General features: G+C 54.0%; 3 protein-coding genes across 6 annotated transcripts in view; 1 reads left to right on the top strand and 2 right to left on the bottom strand.

The window, feature by feature from the left end:
• Nucleotides 1-8,000, bottom strand: part of FARSA (phenylalanyl-tRNA synthetase subunit alpha) — a 93,481-nt gene extending 85,481 nt beyond the window's left edge. The window contains exon 1 of the mRNA XM_050770457.1: nt 7,997-8,000. The gene's annotated coding sequence lies outside the window, so the exon portion shown is untranslated. The remainder of the gene's footprint in view (nt 1-7,996) is intronic.
• NFIX (nuclear factor I X) overlaps nt 1-18,410 on the top strand; it is a 101,558-nt gene that overhangs the window by 7,574 nt on the left and 75,574 nt on the right. The window lies entirely within an intron of this gene.
• Nucleotides 1-18,410, bottom strand: part of GADD45GIP1 (GADD45G interacting protein 1) — an 82,212-nt gene that overhangs the window by 53,501 nt on the left and 10,301 nt on the right. Inside the window, exon 1 of one of the 4 annotated variants that reach the window (XM_050770755.1) lies at nt 16,678-16,685. The exons of 1 other annotated variant lie outside the window; for it this stretch is intronic. The gene's annotated coding sequence lies outside the window, so the exon portion shown is untranslated. Of the gene's footprint in view, nt 1-8,701; nt 8,710-14,438; nt 14,445-16,677; nt 16,686-18,410 lie in introns of those variants that run through there. 2 more of the 4 variants (XM_050770752.1, XM_050770749.1) reach the window with 2 other exon arrangements.

Raw genomic sequence — 18,410 nt, 5'->3', positions numbered from 1 at the left:
GTCCCCACCTGAATCTGTGTGAGCCAGGCTGGAGGAAGGGACAGCATGGAGGTGCACCCGACCCCCCTGGGCCTTTTAGTCCAAGGCAGGCAGGAGCTAGGGATGGGGGCCAAATTATCCAGGTGGTTCCGTCCAAATATCGGCTTCGGTCGAATCATCTCGGGGAGGGGGGGGTTTATTCTGGGTCCATCTCGCACAAAGTCACACACTCTCGCTGGCACTTGCGGGCACAAAGAATCACGCTAACACACACTGGCATGCTGCACCTCCCTCAATCAAACAGACACAGGCGTCCCCATGCAAAGAAGCTTGCCCTCACTCACAGACACTTAGAGGCACCTGGCCACACCCGAACACATCAATGCGGCATTACACACGCAGGGACGTGCACGTGGGTGCAGACACACGGGACACGCGCAATCACACGATCACATGCCGTGAAGCACACAGCACAGACACAGGCTCTGCCACCGTAAAACGCTCAGACCCACAGGCATAGCTAGAAACACACAGCAAACGCACTCATAATGTCAGGCGCCGATACACCCGCACACACCACCAAGCACACAGGTACACGCACATGCATGCAATAACACGCTCTCAGACACACAAACATCCCACACACTCCCTAACCCAGTGTCACCAGGAGTGATTTTGCCCATTGGGAAATGTCTGGAAACATTTTTTTTTTTTTTTTTTTTGTTGAGATGGAGTCTCGCTCTGTCACCCAGGCTGGAGTACAGTGGCCGGATCTCAGCTCACTGCAAGCTCTGTCTCCCAGGTTTATGCCATTTTCCTGCCTCAGCCTCCTGAGTAGCTGGGACTACAGGCGCCCGCCACCTCGCCCGGCTAGTTTTTTTTGTATTTTTAGTAGAGACGGGGTTTCACCGTGTTAGCCCAGGATGGTCTTGATCTCCTGACCTCGTAATCCGCCCGTCTCGGCCTCCCAAAGTGCTGGGATTACAGGCTTGAGCCACCGCGCCCGGCCACATTTTTTTTTTTTTTTAAGAGACAGACTCTCATTTGCAGCCCAGGCTGGAGCACAGTGGTGCAATCTCGGCTCACTGCAGCCCTGACCTCCTAAGCTCAAGTGATCTACCCATCTCAGCCTCCTGAGTAGCAGGGACTACAGGTGCATGTCACCACACCTGGTTAATTTTAAAATTTTTTGTAGAGACAGTCTTGTTATGTTGCCCAGGCTGGTCTTGAACTTCTGGGCTCAAGCAGTTCTGCTTCACCCTCGCAAGTAGCTGGGACTACAGGTGAGCACCACCATACCCAGCTAATTTTTTAATTTGTAGTAAAGATGAGGTCTGGCTATGTTTTCCAGGCTGGCTTTGAATTCCTGGGCTCAGGTGATCCTCCTGCCTCGGCCTCCTAAGGTGCTGGGAGCCATGAGCCACCATGCCCGGCCTGGAATCATTTTTGGTTGTCACACTTGTGGAGGGGGTGCTATTGGCATTTAGTGAGTGGAGACCCGGGACGCTGCTCAGTCCCCTACAATGGAACCTCCCAACCCTTGCCGACCACAAGGAATGATCCAGCCCCAAATGTCAGTAGTGCCAAGGCTGGAAACCCTGCCATGAGTCCCCAGATACACAGTAACACACACAGGCACAGCTAACCCTTGACACCCATTACACATGCACCCACATACACAGTCACACCCAAACAAGAAGCCAGCTGACGCAGTGTCACACACACACACTCTCCCTCACCAGGACGCAGGCATTGTCGCATATATGCCCCTTTCCCCTGCCAAACCTAGGCACAATCGGCATGGCATGTACACAGTCTGGTGTTACCCCAGCACACAGGGACGAGAGTCACACTCCCACACACATTCGCACCTGGGCCACACCTGGCAGTGGTTGGAAATGGTGCCTGAGATGAGACCTGCCCTGGTGGCACCTCCCCTCTGTTTGTCAGCCACAACCAGCTGTCTTTGCGCAGCAGCTACAGCCACCCTGACTTCTCAGGGTAGAACTGGGAGCCCCAAATCCCTGCCCTGGTTTGTAGAAGCCTGGGGCAAGACAAAGCCTGGAAAACCATATGCCCACCCCTACCCAGAATACCTGCAGTCTTCTAGACTCAGTGGCCGAGGGCTCCACCCTCACCTCCTTGCTCCTGGCAGCTACCGAGAGAAGGGACGGGGACAAAGCTAAATTCTTTTTTTTTTTTTTTTAAGACAGAGTCTCACTTTGTTGCCCAGGCTTGAGTACAGTGGTGCAATCTCGGCTCACTGCAACATTGGCCTCCCGGGCTCAAGCAATTCTCGTGCCTCAGCCTCCCAAGTAGCTGGGATTACAGACGTGCACTATCATGCCTGGCTAATTTTTGTATTTTTAATAGAGACAGGGTTTCTCCATGTTGGCCAGGCTGGTCTCAAACTCCTGGCCTCAAATGATCCGCCTGCCTCGGCCTCCCAAAGTGCTAGGATTACAGGCATGAGCCACTGTGCCCGGCCAACAAAGCTAAGTTCTGAGACTCCTGTCCTCCGTGGGGCTGTCTTACTAATCCTTTGGCCTTTGACTCCCCAGTTCTGACCCCAGAGAAAGACAGAAGAGATAGCGGTCGGCAGAATGGTAGAAGATAGGATAATAGCAAAATAAATGTTTGTCCTAAGATCGTAGCAACAACTAATGTGAACTGTGTGCTTGCTGCGTGGCGCCCTTGCTAAGTGCCTTCCCAGCTTGTCTTCTCGAATCCTGTGTTCAGCAGGTACTGTTATTAGGAGAGTGGGGCCTGCAGAGCCACCTTCCTGGGTTTGACTCCTGGCTCTACCACTCACTAGCTGTGTAACTTCGGGCAAGTTGCTTAACCTCTCTGGGTCTCAATTTCTGTATCTAGAAAGCAGGGTTGTGGTAAGGATCTGAAGAGTTGGCTCACAGCACACGCTTTAAAACTGTGCTTGATGTGAAAAAACTGCTTTGAACTTATGGATGAAAAACGGAGACTCAGAGTAGAGGTATCCAGTGCTAGGGTCCAGGGCAGGGAGCTCCTTCTCCAAGATCGTCATCACCCTAAATCCTGCTGATGCGACAGAATTGCGGCTTGTTCTCTGGCCTTTCCCAAATTTCAGAATGGACCTGCACACCCCCACACCCCCATTTGAAACATGCCCCAGTGGTTGACCCTTGAACCTTTCTTACCACTCTGACCTTCAGATCTTCTTCCATCCAGGGCTCAGAATAAAGGTGGATGGTGGTCTCATCCGCTCTGCACCCCTGCTGGCCAGGCTTGCCCTCACCCCCGCAGGTCCAAACGTCCTCTCCCACACCTTACTGGGCACCCAGCCGGAGCCCAAATGCTGGGGGTGCAGCCGGGGGCCTGTGCATTCCTTCGACAAATATTTACCAAGCACCTCCTGGGTGCCAGGCTCTGTTTTAGGCCCCGGGGGCTCGGCAGGGAGCAAAATCTGCAAAGATGCCAGCCCCAGTGGGAGGGCAGACTGTGAACCTGATAAACAAGGGAGTGTCCAGTCCTTGAGACAGCGCTAGGTGCTGTGGGGAGAACAGAGCCGGCTGGGCCCTCGGGAGTGCTGGGCAGCTGTGGTTTTAGCAGAGGTGGGCAGGGAGGCCTCATGGTGAGATGCTGATTTTGAACGCTGCCTTGCTATAGCTTAAGTGCAGCCCGCCAGGCCCCTTTCTCTCTCCAAGGGGCAGACTGGAGGTCAAGGATGTGTGGCTCAGCATGGCATGCCCATCATTTGCCCAGACCATGTTGCCTGTCGTTTCTTCAATCTGAGCTCATCTATTATCCATATTTGTGGATATGCCATACGGTGCCCGCCCAAAACCTGGGGACAAGATGGCCGAGGCCTTTCCTGTACAGAAACTGGGGCTTGATGGGCACTGGGTATTCGCAACCCTGCTGCTCTGAGCTGGGGGATGGGGCGGGGGCAGCTGGTGGCCCAGAGTGGCACTTCCACCTGGGCCCCTCAATTTAGCTCCCCCGGGGCGGGCTGGGTTTATTTTTACCCCAGCCTGTCACCCTGGCAGTACCAGGCTGCGCCATCTTTGCAGGGTCTTGGGGATCTGCCCACAGCTTGGGGGTATCTGGCTTTGTCTGTTGGGTTCCCCAACTCCCACCAGGACCCCAGACTCTCTCTACCCCCAAAGCTCCAGGCTTGAGAGCTCTGGGCTGAGGCCCGGCGGGGTCGGCACTGCAGGCTGGCAACCACCATGCCCAGCCTGGTGGCATTTGGTTTGGCGCCCTGCCTGCCTGCCACCCCCACCCCATGCCCGGGCAGAGCCGAGCGGCTGCTGCTGCCAGTCTCCATTTCGAAGCTTGGGGTGGGGGTGGGGAAGTGCTGGGTGCCTCCGGGCCCCTGCTTGTCCTGTGCCACCTGGGGATCATCCCCCATGCCTGTTCCCTGGAAGGGCCGGGCTGCCTCTTCCGCTGCCCCTTTGCAGCCTGGAGCTCAGCAAGGATGCCCGCCTGGCTTCCATCTTCCCCGTTTGCTCCCTCCCTTCCTCCCTCTCTCGCCTGCTCGCCTGTAATGGCTCACCATTTTTGGCATCTCTTCCCCCTCCCCCTCCCATAGGCGCCAACCTCACTTCCAAACCCGCCGCCATCGTTGGCTCTCCGGCCTTCTCTGCCGCCTGGGGCTGGGACCCAGGAATGGGAATTTGGGGGTGGGGGCCGGGCATGTGGACATCAGGGGCTTTCTGCGTGCTCGTGTGTATGTCTGGGGTTGGGGGGCACATGTTCTAAGCCAGCTCGCTCCATCCACCCCTTCATTTAGTCTCAAAATTGCAGAGCAGGACTGTAGCAAAAGTGGGGACCCTTCCATTTCTGATTGCCCCGCACCTGGTATTGGCATCTGGGCCACCAGGGGGCCAGGGTGGGCATCTCTGCCCAAGCCCAGGCCCTGGCATGGCAATGGCAAGGCTTCATCTGTAGTGTACCCCAACCTCTCCCCTTTCCTAAGTTCTCCCCAAGGTTCCAAGATTCCTGCTTCTACTCCCCAGAGCTGGGGTGGGGGAACCAAGCCCTCACCTTGGGTACTTGTGTCCCCAGATGGGGTAAGGGACTTCGGAGGAACCGGTTTATTGCCCTCCCCCCCACCCCACACCCGCTGCCCGCGCCTCTCTCGGCACTAAACAAAGTTTGCTAAGTAACTTCAAATGTTATTTGAGGACGGCCTGGCCTCAACCCAAGGCGGCCCTGTGGAAACTTGTTTTTCGCTGCCGAGACTGCAAGTATCAAAGACACACTTTCGGAGGGGGGGGTGCTCCAATACCGCTCCCCGCTCTGTGGCAGGGGCTGGCCCTGAACGGACACACAGACACACAGAGCAGACACACATAGGCCTGTGCCTACAGAGAGATGCAGACATCATCCTGTGGCCTAAACACCAGGAACAGCTACAGGACAGCCCTGGAGCATGGCACACATAACATACAACACACACACATGTTGACATGCTAAGGAGGTAGGAGGGGGTGACAAGGCACTACCCCCAAGCCCATGGAGTCCTGTGATTCTTCCAGCTGGTGGGGTTTTGCCATGTTGGGAAAAACGTACGGCTCCGATCCTTGGGGTCCTGTATTCTCATGATTCCAGGGCTTGACGGGGTGCTGGGATGAGGCCCCCCAGCTTAGTTTCCCCATCTGCAGAGGGCCACTATGGACTTTTCTGTTCTTTTTTTTTTTTTTTTGAGACGGAGTCTCGCTTTGTTGCCCAGGCTGGAGTGCAGTGGCCGGATCTCAGCTCACTGCAAGCTCCACCTCCCGGGCTTACGCCATTCTCCTGCCTCAGCCTCCCGAGTAGCTGGGACTACAGGCGCCCGCCACCTCACCCGGCTATTTTTTTGTATTTTTTAGTAGAGACGGGGTTTCACCGTGTTAGCCAGGATGGTCTCGATCTCCTGACCTCGTGATCCGCCCGTCTTGGCCTCCCAAAGTGCTGGGATTACAGGCTTGAGCCACTGCGCCTGGCCCACTATGGACTTTTCAGCCGAGTCTGGGTTTTTTCATCCCTCTGACAGGGCTGCATCCCTAAAGGTGAGTCCCTAAAAGTAGGCTCTGAGCACAGGGCCTGGTATACAAGCAGTGCTCCAGTGTCGTCAGGCATTTCTGCCAGTCCTGACCCCATAAACCTGGTGTGTTTTCCTCTTGATTGGTGGCCCTGACTGCAAGCAGCTTGGTGTTCTCCGGGTCCCGGGAGGAGCCCATGCTGACGTTACTCGCTTGTTCCAATCTTCCCGTCTCTCTGATTTTCTCACTTTGTTCCTCCCTTTCTCTCCTAGCTTTTCTTGATCTTTCCCCAAGTCCCTCTTCTTCTTTCTCCAGGTCTCTGCTGGCCCTGCCCAGGCCTGGAGCTCAGGGAAAACGTGGGAAACAGGCACAGGGTACACATCCCTCACTGAAGCCAGCCAGGCCTGCAGTCCTCCGCTCTCTGAGCCCCCTGATTACCCTCCTGGGCCCCCCCAAACCCCAGCAAGAAGCTGGAGGCTGAGCACTTGAGCTGACACAATAGGTGAAGGAGAGGCTCTGTCACAGGGTCCTCTGAGACCTGTCACCTCCAAGGTTTGCAGACAGGTGTAGTCCCACTGAATGTGATGGAAGAGCCAAGGCCCAGGAGGAAACCGGAGTGAGTTCCTCCTGCAGTTCCAGAGAGCCTCCCTATCCTCGCTGTAGCCAGGTCCTCAAGGAGGTAGATTTGCGGGGGTCTCCCAGTCCCAGTCCCACACACCGCCTCATCCCCACTCACAGTCAACGCCCGCAACACCCCGCCACCCGCAGTCTGTCGCGCAGTGACAGCCTGTCACAAGCACTGCCGCACACCGGCACAATCTGTCGTCCACGCACAGTCTCACACACAACCTGTCACACACACGCACACACACACACACACAGCGGCACAGTCGCACACACAGCCAGCCTCACGCGATCACACCAAGCGTCACAGCTTGTCACAGCCATAGATTCCTCACAATAAAAATAACAGCTACCGACTCCAGAGCAATTATGCCTGGGCAGCGGGTGGGTGGGGGGGAAGGCGGGCGGGCATACGTGACCTCCTGTGACCCTCCCAAGACGAGGCAGGTATGAGTAACCTGTTTTACAGATGAGGAAACAGAGGCCACAAGGTCAAGTGCCAAGGTCATGGGGCTAGAAGCAGGGTGGTGGGGATTACCCAGCCAGATTCCCAGGAGTGAGCAAAACTTAAACAGGTTCACTCCAGCTTTTCAACCCCCTCCTGGCCACCTGAGGCTCCTCCTTCTGGCCTTCCCATGGGAATTCCCTTCCTATTCCCTGGTTCTAAGAAGCCCAGAGCAAGAAACAGGAGGAAGAGGCTTACTGGTTTCCCGCTTAAGGGTGTTCAAAACTGTCTGCCTTTGGCTGGGAAAACTGGGCCACGCCCTCCCCACCAAATGCTACTTGGCTCCAAGCGGGGTACTGATGGACACTGAGAAACCGCTGGCCAGCGTGGGGGCTATCAGAGGGGCAACTACAAGTACAGTGGCACTAGGCTTGAGTGTCTGATGTGTGAGTGGCCATGTGGAGGACTGGAGTTGGTCCACAGTGGTGGCAGCTTGTCCTTTAGGGGATTTGGTGGGTAGAATCGGGCAGAGGGTCTTCAAAGGCAGAGAAGTCTCAGGACTTCAAACCAACATCCTGACCCTGTCCACACAGGTGGACTGACCCACTTTGGGCCCGGGGGGCCTCCAGGAGCCCCCCTGGCCCAGGCAGGCCCCAGCCTCCACCGCCCCTGGGGCCCTCCGCGGTCCAGGGCGCTTCCTCCTCTGCAACCCACTTTTCCCTTGCTTTCCCCTTCTTTGTTCCGCCCCCGCCTGCTCCTGGGGCTTCCCCCATTGGAGTTGCCTCGGCCAAAACCAACAGGGCTCCAACGACATCCCGCCTTGGCCTGCCGGGCGGCCGGCCCTGCCCCATGGCCCGCTCAGGGGCCAGATCCGGGCTCAACTGGGTCCAGACGGCAGCCCCCGCGCACGTGGCTACTCCCAAGGCATGCGAGAGCACTCACACACCCCCCTGCCCTGCCCTGCTCTGAAGGGCACCTAGGCGTGCTCATGCACATCCCTGTTTGACACCCCAGCCCGGCACTCGGACATGTGCACACACATAAGCATGCTGTCATACAGTTGCTCCCACCCGGGTCCGCAGCAGGCCCTTGCCCGGTGTCCCCAATCAGGAGCTAAGGCACCGAAAGCTTATGTGCTCACCTAGGCCTGACATTCCCAATGATACTGGCTGGTGTACTCACACCCATAAACATGCCCCTATCGGGCACCACGCGGGGGTCCTGAACACAAGCATTCACTCCCCTGCTTTCCCTCCGATGGAGCTTCCAAGCACAAGTACTCGTGCCCAGGGCCCCCATGGGGAGCTCCAGGTGGGTCTGTGAGCCTGCTCTGGTGCCCACACACGTGGCTCCAGGCCTATGCGGGTACACACCTCTCCAGCCTGCACGCGCGTGTTTCACGAGTCACACACCTGCCAGGCCGCCCAGGGCATCTGGCTTCAAAGTGGCATTCAGGTTGTTGGGGGAGCTGGCAGGGAAGGGAGGCCTAATTCCCACCTCCCCCATCCCTCTCGGAACACCCGCCTCCCCATATGTCCCTGGGGGCACAGGTGAGACATCCCAGAACTGCTGCTGCCCAGTGGCGCCCCTGCATGTGCTATATTTATATTTGAAATTTGTACCTTTATATATACTTTTTATATGTAAGAACCGCTCCCCCCTCTTCCCGCTCCACGTTTGTACTTGGATTTTACCACCCCCACTAGGCTTCGACCCAAACCTGCAAAAACCATTTCGCCAGGCAGGGATGTAGGGGGAGGCGGGAGCAGCCCTCCCCCTCTCCACTGCGGCCGTCCCACGTTCTTAAAGACGGGGACCCCCCTCCCCCAAGGGCCGGACTGCAGCGCCGAATCCCGAAGCCCCAGAAACACAATCGCGGGGGTGGGTGCTGGCGGCGAGACATTGCTTTTTGGTGTGTGTTTGCAGTTACCGCTTAAATTAACCCTGAGTGACGACTTGCAATTCGCCACAAAGAGGCCATTTAATGCCCCCCACCACCCCACCTCGGGAGAAATTTCCACTTGCCCCCGACCGAGTCCAGCTCGGGCGGCACGCTACCCGCCCTCCAGGCCTTCGCTCCAGGTGCGCCCGGGCAGTGGAGACGATTCCCTGCGTGAGCCATGGACTTCAGGAGTGAGGCTGGGTGGGTTTTGGAGGGGTGGGAGCAGAGGCAGGGGGTTATGCCGGGACTCCCCAGACGCTCCACTGCCCAATCATAGCTCTTCGATGTCCCAGCCTGGGTGGAGAAAGTTAGATGGTACTCCAGCGTCTCCTCCGGGTCCCCGGAACAGAGAAGCTGGGCTGCACCCCATGTTGGCACAAACATCCCCTCCCCAGCCTCTCTGTGCATTAGGTCGCGTGCCAGTACGTACCCTACCTGAGATAGCCCCTCTGCCAAGTGCGCCCCTCGACAGGTGTCCGTCGTCCACGGGCTCCTTTCATTGTAGCCTTTCTGGAGGTTCTCAAGGCACGTGGCATTTCCCGGACCCGCTGCAACAGACTCAGACTCGGGGGAGGGGGCTTATTGGAGGTAAAGGTGGTGGGGAGGTCTCCCCGGGGCCCAGGCAGGAGGAGGGAAGGTCGTGTGCTTTCCATGTCGCGGGCAAAATGGGTGCTGACGGTCACTGCCACTTGCACCGCACACTGCGGGGTGGAAGAGGACAGCAAGTGCCTAGACCGTGCAGAAGGCCCAGAACCTGGGCGCGAAGAGGCCGCGGGACACGAGCGGGCTGTGCGCAAAGCCCGGCGTGCGCGTGCGCGTGCGCGGCGACGAAAAGGCGGGAAGCAGCCCTTCGAGGCCCCGGATGTGAGACGCGACCTGTGGCATGTACCAGGGTGGCTCCGACGACGGAACCGCCATGGGTGCTGAGTGGAGAGTGGGGACCGTGGACCGTGGACGCCGTAGTCTCTCTAGTGGGTCGTTTCTCTCCTCCGCCCATCCTGACGTGCGACGGAGGATAATGAGCGTTCGGAGGCTTTGGCTGTGAATGCGATGTTGATGATTGCTGTGATTCTTTGGGTGCTTGGGAGAGTTTGGGGTTTAACTGCCCCCAAATCCGAGGACAGCTTGGGGGCGTCCCTTCGGAGAGGGTCTCTCCGCGTCGCATAGTGAGCGTCGCCACCTCTAGACTACTTCGGTCTCTGAGGAACCTCACCTTCAATCCCCGAGCCTTCTCTTTTGGGGGAGTAAAGGCGGGGAAATTTACCAGGGGAGATTTTTGTTTGTTTCCAGGGTTGGCTGGGTTTGGGGGAGTTTGGCCTCCAGCGAGCGCGGGGAACAAATGTGACTAAGTGGCAGAAAATGCGCTTTCCCTTTCTCTCTTCTGCCTTCAGGCCGCGGGGAGTTGCGCAGCCTCTAAAAAAATCTTTAAAAACCTAAAACCTCCCCTCCAAGTCCCTTTCGATCTACGCCACCTTCCCTCTCGGGCGGATTTCTTGAATTTGGGGCGTCGAGGCCTCCCCACCCATTGCTTCCAGCCCTTTTGCAGCACTTCCTGGGCAGGCCAGGGGAGAGGACGGAAAAGTGGAAAAAGAACGTGTGCGCCCTGCGGACCCGACTTAACCTGTTGGAGGAGGAAGCTGGTGTCGGGCTGAAGTCCCCCGAGCCACCCCCGGAGCCAGAACAGCCCCCGGGCATTCAGAGAAAGCCGCCTGTCCCCAGTCCCCTCGGAAGCCGGTCATAAGCACCCCCGCCCCAAGCTCCCAGACTTACGGCAAAGTCTGTAATCAGAGAAAAATACCAGCTTTGTTGAGGGTTAGAATATATCATTGGCTAATGTGTGTGGTTTTCTTTTTAAATAATGCTAAGCATTGGAATAATTAAAGAGTGAGAAATAACTCGTCTCTCCTCTCTCCTCTCCATTCAGCATTGTCTTATTTAAGGGCGGAAAGCGCGCTTTTCGGCAGAGCTGGTTAGTTTTTAATGCGGGCTTTTTTTCTCACCCGCCGTTCCCTCCGCTCCGGTCTGATTCGCAAATCCCCAAACTGGCACAAACCGGGAAACTTGCGGCCGGCCGTTCTTCTCCCCGAGTTGGAGACAGCCCTCTCCTCTTCCCTCCCCCGCCTCTGGGCCCTGACCCACTGCCTGGTTTGCGCTAGAGCCGTTTAAAAAAGAAAGAAAGGAAGAAAGGAGCCGGGCTCTGGTACCCCGATGCCAGCCGAGGGCGCGTTTCCCAGGCGGCGGGCTGGTGGGAGAGTCAAACCCGGGTGTGGGGAAGCAGCCTCGCTGCCTACTCTGCATCCTCTCCCCTAAAAAGAATCAAGTATTTCTAGAGATCGCCTGCTCATAGGGCTCAGATCCCTTGTCATATTTTAAATTAAATTGAATAGTTCTTTCTTTCCAGCCCTATATGCAATAGGAAGAGAAAATGCGGTCTTGGAGAGCCCGCCTTGGCAACCCTGTGCCCTTGATAGAGGAGAGAGCTGCCCACTTGGGCTGGGCCTGGCATCCAGCCCCAGAGGAGTGCTCTTGCCACTGGCCACAGGGCCTGGATTTGGGGAGGAAGAGCAGGGTCCAGGGCCAGTGGCTGGGCACGGCCTGGAGAGATGGGGGAGTTGGGGAAAGGACTTTTTTTTTTATCAGGGATGCAGAGGTTAGACTCTGGGCTGGTGGTAGGGGGCTGGTGGTAGGCGAGGTGGCTGCGGTGGCCCTTCCCCCAGGTGTGGGGAAGACCGCTTAGAAGGGAAAGGGGATCCTGAAGTGCCTGGGGAAGAAACAGCTCCCTGTGAGAAAGCAATGGGAAAAATGGGCAATAAATGGGCATAGGGGCTAGTGCCCACAGGCATTAGTGGCTGTGAAGTGCCTTTGAGTTGCAAAGGGAGCTTTTTATTTATTTGCTTCAGGTGTTTTTCATTACATGTGTTTCCCTTTTATTTTCCTTGTTATTTGGTCCTTAGACTTTTCAGCGATCCCTTGTATCCGTCTTTTTACATAAGCAGAAACTTTTTTTTCCTCCTTAGAGAGATACTGTGGGAGGTATTTTGCCTTCAGTGCTTTCTCTTTCCTGCTTTTTTTAAAATTTAATTTTAAAATTATAAAGTAAATTTAGTGCTAGTGAAAGTGAGGGGGGGGAACCAGCTGGGGCTGGAGCCAGGGAAGGGGTAGGCAGAGGCAGGGTTCTCTGCCTCCCTTCTTGAGGCAGCCCCTCCCCAGGACCCTGGGCCCAGCCTGGTGCCGCTTGCTCACTCTCTCTGCTCTCTTCTCTTGATGCCGTTCTGCTCCCCTCACCTCCCTGCAGGGCTCTTGTGGACAGGGATGGGGACAGTGTATCCCAGTGGGTGCCCATTCTCCCTTTGGGAACTCCTGGCTCTGCAGAGTCACTTTCCCTCATGACCTACATACTGAGGCCCCCCATTCCCTGCCTGCCAGGCAAGCAGGGCGAGAGGAGGGGCCCTTGCTCCCCTCAGACACTAAGGCTGTTTAACTTTCAGCTCGGTGGGTCCTGTTTGTCCCCCATACATGCCCTGTTAGTCTGCTAAACCCGCTGCACAGTTGGTTGCCCTGTTGATGGGATCAGAGTTGGGCAGGCATAGAAGACACACACACACACACACACACACACGTACTCATACACGTACTCTGCAGCAGTGAGGATGAGAGGGGCTTCTATTTGCCACACATTTTTGTGGTCACATGAATAGCACACTCTGCTCTATAACACGTGTATGCACATAGGTGTTTGCATTTGACGATACTGGTGTGACAGGGAGGTATTTCTAAGCCATATAAATTATGAGAACTGTATAGCTTAAAAATTTAAGGCCTGTTCATCGGGGCTGAAAATGTTTATTTCTTAATCTGGGTGGGGTTACATGGGTGTGTTCACTTTGTGAAAGTGTATCAAGCGGCACAGCTTACAATGTGTGCAATTTTTATACATGCCTTGCTTCAGTTAAAAAGTTTACTTTAAAAAAAAGAAGCCCCAGTCTCAAAGGTAAAGAAAAACCTGTGCATTACAAAATAATAATAAAAATTTAAATAAAAATTTATTCTAGCCTGCTTTGCTTAGTCCTTCCTGCTAGGAATGGTGGGAGGGCTTGCAAAAAATATCGGGCTGATAAAAAAGCTAGCAGGCATGTGGTCCACGAGGCATCCTGACCGGTCCACATGTGTGGAGTGCCTGAAAACCGCCTACAGACAGGTATAGAGGTAGGATTTTAACATCTCAGGGCTAAAGGATAAGAAATGGTAAGGAGTAAGTTACGTGCCAATTACATTTTGCTGTCAACATCTGGAAAGCAAAATTGCAGCTGTTCTCTTTGCCCCTGCTCCCCTGGATTGCCACCTCTTCTTTTTTTCTTTGCACACTTAAATTTTATGTATGCTTGCCATTTATACTTCGGTTTTCTGCACTGTTAAAACAATTCCATGGCTCTGTTCAAATTGGGTTGTTGGGTTTGAGTTTTTTTTTTTTTTAAAGGATCTTGTAGTCTGACAGTATAATTTTTGGAGGGATTTATTTAAACAGGCCCAGGAGCCATTGATAATCCCCTCCCTTTTCTTTCACCCTCTCTGTCTTCCCAGAACTGCTCAGGCCAGCAGTGAGGGGGAGGACGCTCGGCAGCCCTTGCCGGGCTCCTTCCTTTCGCGTCTGCTCCTCCGGGCAGGTACTGACAGCTTCGCCCTCCATGGCCCTTCTGCGGTGTTTTTGTTTTCTCTTCGCCCCCCAAAAATATTTGAACCAAAAAGCCTCTTTTTTTTTTCCTCCACCCACAGCAAACTGAAAGGGCTAGTGAACCGTGATTCAACAGAGCGAGGGCGCCTCTTTTCTTCCTTAGCATTAATTAACTCAAGTTCGTTAGGACGTTGGGTCTGTCGCCCACAGTTTTCTCTTGTGTGTGCTGAATCGGGTCATAGAGGGAGACTTCCCGTGCAAACAGTTTGTGTTGGAGCTGAAGGACGCAGAGGGGGAGAGAGGGTGAGAAAGAAAGGGAGCCGGGGAGGGACGGAGCGTGGCCGAGGGGTGGGCATGGTCCGAGCTCCTCAAAGCACCCCCAGTGTCAGGCTCTACAGGGGCTAGACACCAGGGAAATGTGGATTCTTGGGTTTCCTGGGCAATGATCCTGATAATAAAATAGTTGGGGGAGCAATACATTTTGAGGAATTGAAAAATGACCTCTTTCTAACTCCTAAAGTTGTACATTTTGGGGTTCTGGCCACTGCCTGTGGCTGAAGCAATTGCAAGAAAGAGGTTCCCTCAGGACTGAGGGTGCCAGGCCGATCTGAGGGCAGGTGGTGAGGAGAAATCCTTTCTTGCTCCTTGTCTCTCCTGTGGCAGGGGAAACAGAACTGGTAAAATGAAGGGGGTTATCTGGACTGATCCTGATGGAGCTCTTACGGAGGGACTGGGAAGGCCCCCGCCTTTTGGGTTTTGTCACCTTGCCCTGACCACCCCCCTTCCCCACCCCAAGGAGAGGATTTGCTGTGGTGTCTGGGGTGAGTTTTCAACATTTTGCCATTTGCTCTGGCCTTCTCTCTCGCCTTCCAGATATTTTCACAGTGTGCTGGGCACAGATCTCATCTTCACGCGCTGGTCTCTCTTTGCCTTGCCTTTTGTCACTTTTTCAGTTCTTCAGAAAAAGTTGTGAAGCTGGCCTGTGCAGTTCTTCCCTCTTCCAGGGCCCTTGACCACCATGAAGTGACACTTCCCAAGCCGGTTAGGTGTGTGAGGCTCTGCACTTCCCTTGCCCCCGGAAGCCCTTCGTTGTCATCTGTCCTTCACGCACTTTGGAGGGTTTTATCCCCATGCAGCCTGCCGGCTGGAGAAGAGAGCTTTGGCCTTCCCCAGCTTTTACTTCTATTTGGTGACACAAGGAAGTTTCAAGCTAAATAATGAATTAAAGACTAGGGTTTTTGTTTCCCATTCCTTGTAGAGGATGAGATGAAAGTAAACAATTTCCAGTTGCCCTAGAGAGAATAGATTGTCTCCCCCAATATCCCCATTCCTACCCTATTTTATTCTGTGCCAAGAGGGTAAGGGAGATGTGCCTGGAGCAGAGGAGCATTTGGAGCCAGAACGAGGCTGCCTGTTGGCCCGATCCCAGGCCACCGCTCCGGGTTTGTAGTCTGGAGGAGAAAAGGAAGAGGGGGGGCGGTTTACAGGAGAGAAGTGTGCGGCCTGGCTGTGAGGCAGACCCTGTCCTGGACCCAGCACCGGGGTGTGGGGTGAATCCATTCAGCCAGCATGAGGACACTAGAAAGAAACTGCGCAGAGCCGCCTTTCCTGAGCAGAGGAAAACAGGCCCAAGTCAGCCAAAAACCCGCTTTGTCCAAATTATCCGAGCTCCCTCGCAAAGTGCATTTTCCGGTTTCCATTCCTGGAGTTTCCAGACTCTTGGATGATTTTGTTCTGACTGCAGAGCCCCTTCTCGTTGGCCCCCAACGGAGGGGAGGCCCCACCCTCCTCTAGGATAAGCAGCAGGGCCCCTTCCCTGGCTGCCCGGTGCTGCCGCCGCGTCATGTCTGCAGTTCCCTTCCCATCTCTGGCCGCTGTCTGGCCACTGTCTTCTTGTGGCCTTCCACGAAGCAGCGGTAATCTTGGGACAAGATGAGAGAGCTCAGGGTTACGAAGCCGGCTTCTTTTGGTTCAGACCAAGGCTGAATTACAAAATTCCAACCACTGGGCAAACTAATTGGGGCTCTGTTTATGGCCTTCTTAATTTCCCGTGTCCTTTCTTACCCAGGCTGCAGATACGCTTTAGTAAAATGGATACTGGAATATCTGGTCATTTCTGTGCAGTTTTGTCAGTTATTTGCTCTAATTGCCTGTAGTTACCCAGATCAACATGGGCCCAAGTGTCCAGGATCTGAAAGAATAAATCTGGGCCTTAAGGCCAGCAGGATGTGGACAAATAGGATTTTTTTTTTCTTTTTTTTTAAGATAAAGAAGCCTCCTGAAAGTGGCCCTGTCTTAAAATATACAACTTCTTATGCTTCTAGATGTTTCACTATGGGTAGATGCGGGCAGGTTGCAAAACCTATCTCAGTCTGGGAAGATTATTTTGTTTCCTTGAAGAATTTTTAACACTGTATATGTGATTGAGGTACTGTACATATTTTCCTAAAATAATCCATAAGGCCTCAGTGGACAGGTCTGTTGTGTGGAGTTTTTGAAAACCATGCATTTCTTCTCATGGAGAAGCGGTCATTTTCCTTAACTGGTTTTTCTTTTTCTGCTGCGACGCAGAGCCCTTTTCTGTCTTCTTATTTTTCCTCCTCTGCTGTTCTGTTTCCCTCCATCTTTGTCCTTCTTTCTTTGCAGTTGTGGGCCCAGCTTGGCACTCTCTCTCCAGGTTTGGCTTTTTTCTCTTTTTTCATTCTCCTTCTCTCTATTTCTCTTTCTCCGTGGCCCTTTCAGTCTTTTTCTGTTGGGGGCACATTTCTCCTAGTGATGGCTGAAACTGGCATGGGTATGTATTTTAGAAATGTTTCAGTGAAAACTGTTGCTGTTTTTTTTTTTTTTTTTTTTTTTTTTTTTTTTCACCAAATAGTACTCAACAATAAAAGACAGAGGCTTTTCTTCCACAAAGGCAGCAAAATCCCTTTCCACAAACCGAAAGCCCGTGTGAATTTTTAAAAAGTCTTATTTCTGGCTTCTCAATGATGATTCTCTCCAATGGGGGAAATACCTTTTCCCCCCAATGCTTCCTGCTTTTCCTTTTTGCCCCCTTGTCTTTTTTTTTTTTTTTTTTCCTCTTCCTATTACCAGTATCACTGGCTTCCTTTCCCCGTTTCCCGCGTCCTTCTACTCTGTGGCCTGCATGTCCCCTCGCTTCTTCCATCGCCTGAACTCTTACACTTGCCAGTGACTCAGACCTGGAGAAGCCTTGAATCGTATGAGGGATTTTTTTGTCTTGATTCTGGTCTTTGGTGCAGGATGTAAAGCGGTCTGATCTCCTGCCTGGGGCTGGAGGGGAGAAGGGAAGGAGGCTGGGCCGGAGACAGGTAATCTTCCAACAGGAGTCTCCACTCTCTTAACAAAAGGGGGACAGTTTCCTTTTGTCTGGGGCTCATGAGGGGCGTGTCTGGGCTGATGGCCGCCACCAGTGGCATGCAGGAGGAGGGGGCCCGCAGTGGAGGGTGCTTGAAATGTTTCTAATGGAACCTGAGCAATTCCTCTGTGTGCGCCGAAAGTAGGAGGGGAGGAAAGGAGGGAGGGAGGAGAGAGAAGTAGAGAAAGAGACCTTCTCATCGCCCTAAGCATCAGAATATCCTGGCCACTCCTCCAGAAAGGCCTCCCCCACTGGGAGTCAGCAGCCCATAGAGAGAATGGGGTGAGGGGAAAGTATTTGCGTGAGAATCTTCTGCCCACCTGCAAGGTTATAGCCACTGGCAGGAGAAGGACAATTGACAATTGTTCTTCCTCCAACTTTCTGCCCTGGGAAAGGCCTGTGGCTCCTTCTGTTAAGAGAGCCTTGAGGGGGTGCTTGGGGCTCTTTGTGGGTCCCTGAGGCTCTATTGAGACACTCTTTTGCGGCCTGTCCTCTGATCTCTCCGCCATTCCATGGAGTTTTGACCCCCAACCCCTCTCCAGGAGCCAATCGTGCATCTTGTCCTGTTTCCGTAACTTCTACATGGATCCTTCCATCTGTCATCTCCCAGCTGTGGGACTGTTGCTGTCCCCACCTCTATCCCTGACCCAGTTGTACCACCAGATTCAGATTCAACCCATATTGAGCACGTCTCTTCTACTGTGGCACTGTGGTCTGTGAAGCGGAACATGCCAGGATTCTCCAGGAGGCTCGTGTTGGCCATTTTCTGTTTGGTATCTAATATTTAGTATAAATCAGAATACAAGAAAAACACCTCAATGCCAAATATAAACTCACTTGTAGTTTTTAATGACCTCACCTTGACTTTAGAAGGCAAAATTGCCTCTGCAAGTTGGAGAGGCAGAATTTGGTACCTTATGTCATGTCGCTAAGCTAACATCTTTGGCTGATTGGACTGAAGCTGGTTATTAACATGATGTGAATTATCGGACACCACCCTAAGAGGCCTGTCTCTGATAACACCTGCCTTCTGTACTCTCACCTCTAACCGTTTCTTTCAGGGGTCAGCCATGAGCTCAGTTCACTTGAGATGGATCATTCAGGGCACAGACTGGGGTCCCAGGTGTTGGGCAGCCCCTGTCCCATTGTCAGGGTTCAGCACCAGCCCAGGGCTGGATGTTTTATTTTGGCACGCCCCAGGTGCTCTTCCGGGAACCTTTCTGCCAACATAAAGGCCACAAAGCACAGGGTTTCAGTTGGGGAAGAAAGGGGCCCGAGTGAGCAGTGACCTTTTTTCCGTTGCCAGCTGAGGACTGAGCTTCGCTGGGGGAGAGGGCGGCTGTAGGGATGGAGTTCTGAGTGGAATTGGA

This window comes from Macaca thibetana, chromosome 19, assembly GCF_024542745.1.
Source record: "Macaca thibetana thibetana isolate TM-01 chromosome 19, ASM2454274v1, whole genome shotgun sequence".
NCBI classification, from domain to species: domain Eukaryota; kingdom Metazoa; phylum Chordata; class Mammalia; order Primates; family Cercopithecidae; genus Macaca; species Macaca thibetana.
The sequence above is the reverse complement of the archived record's forward strand: the minus strand, read 5'-3'. Positions and strand labels throughout refer to the sequence as shown.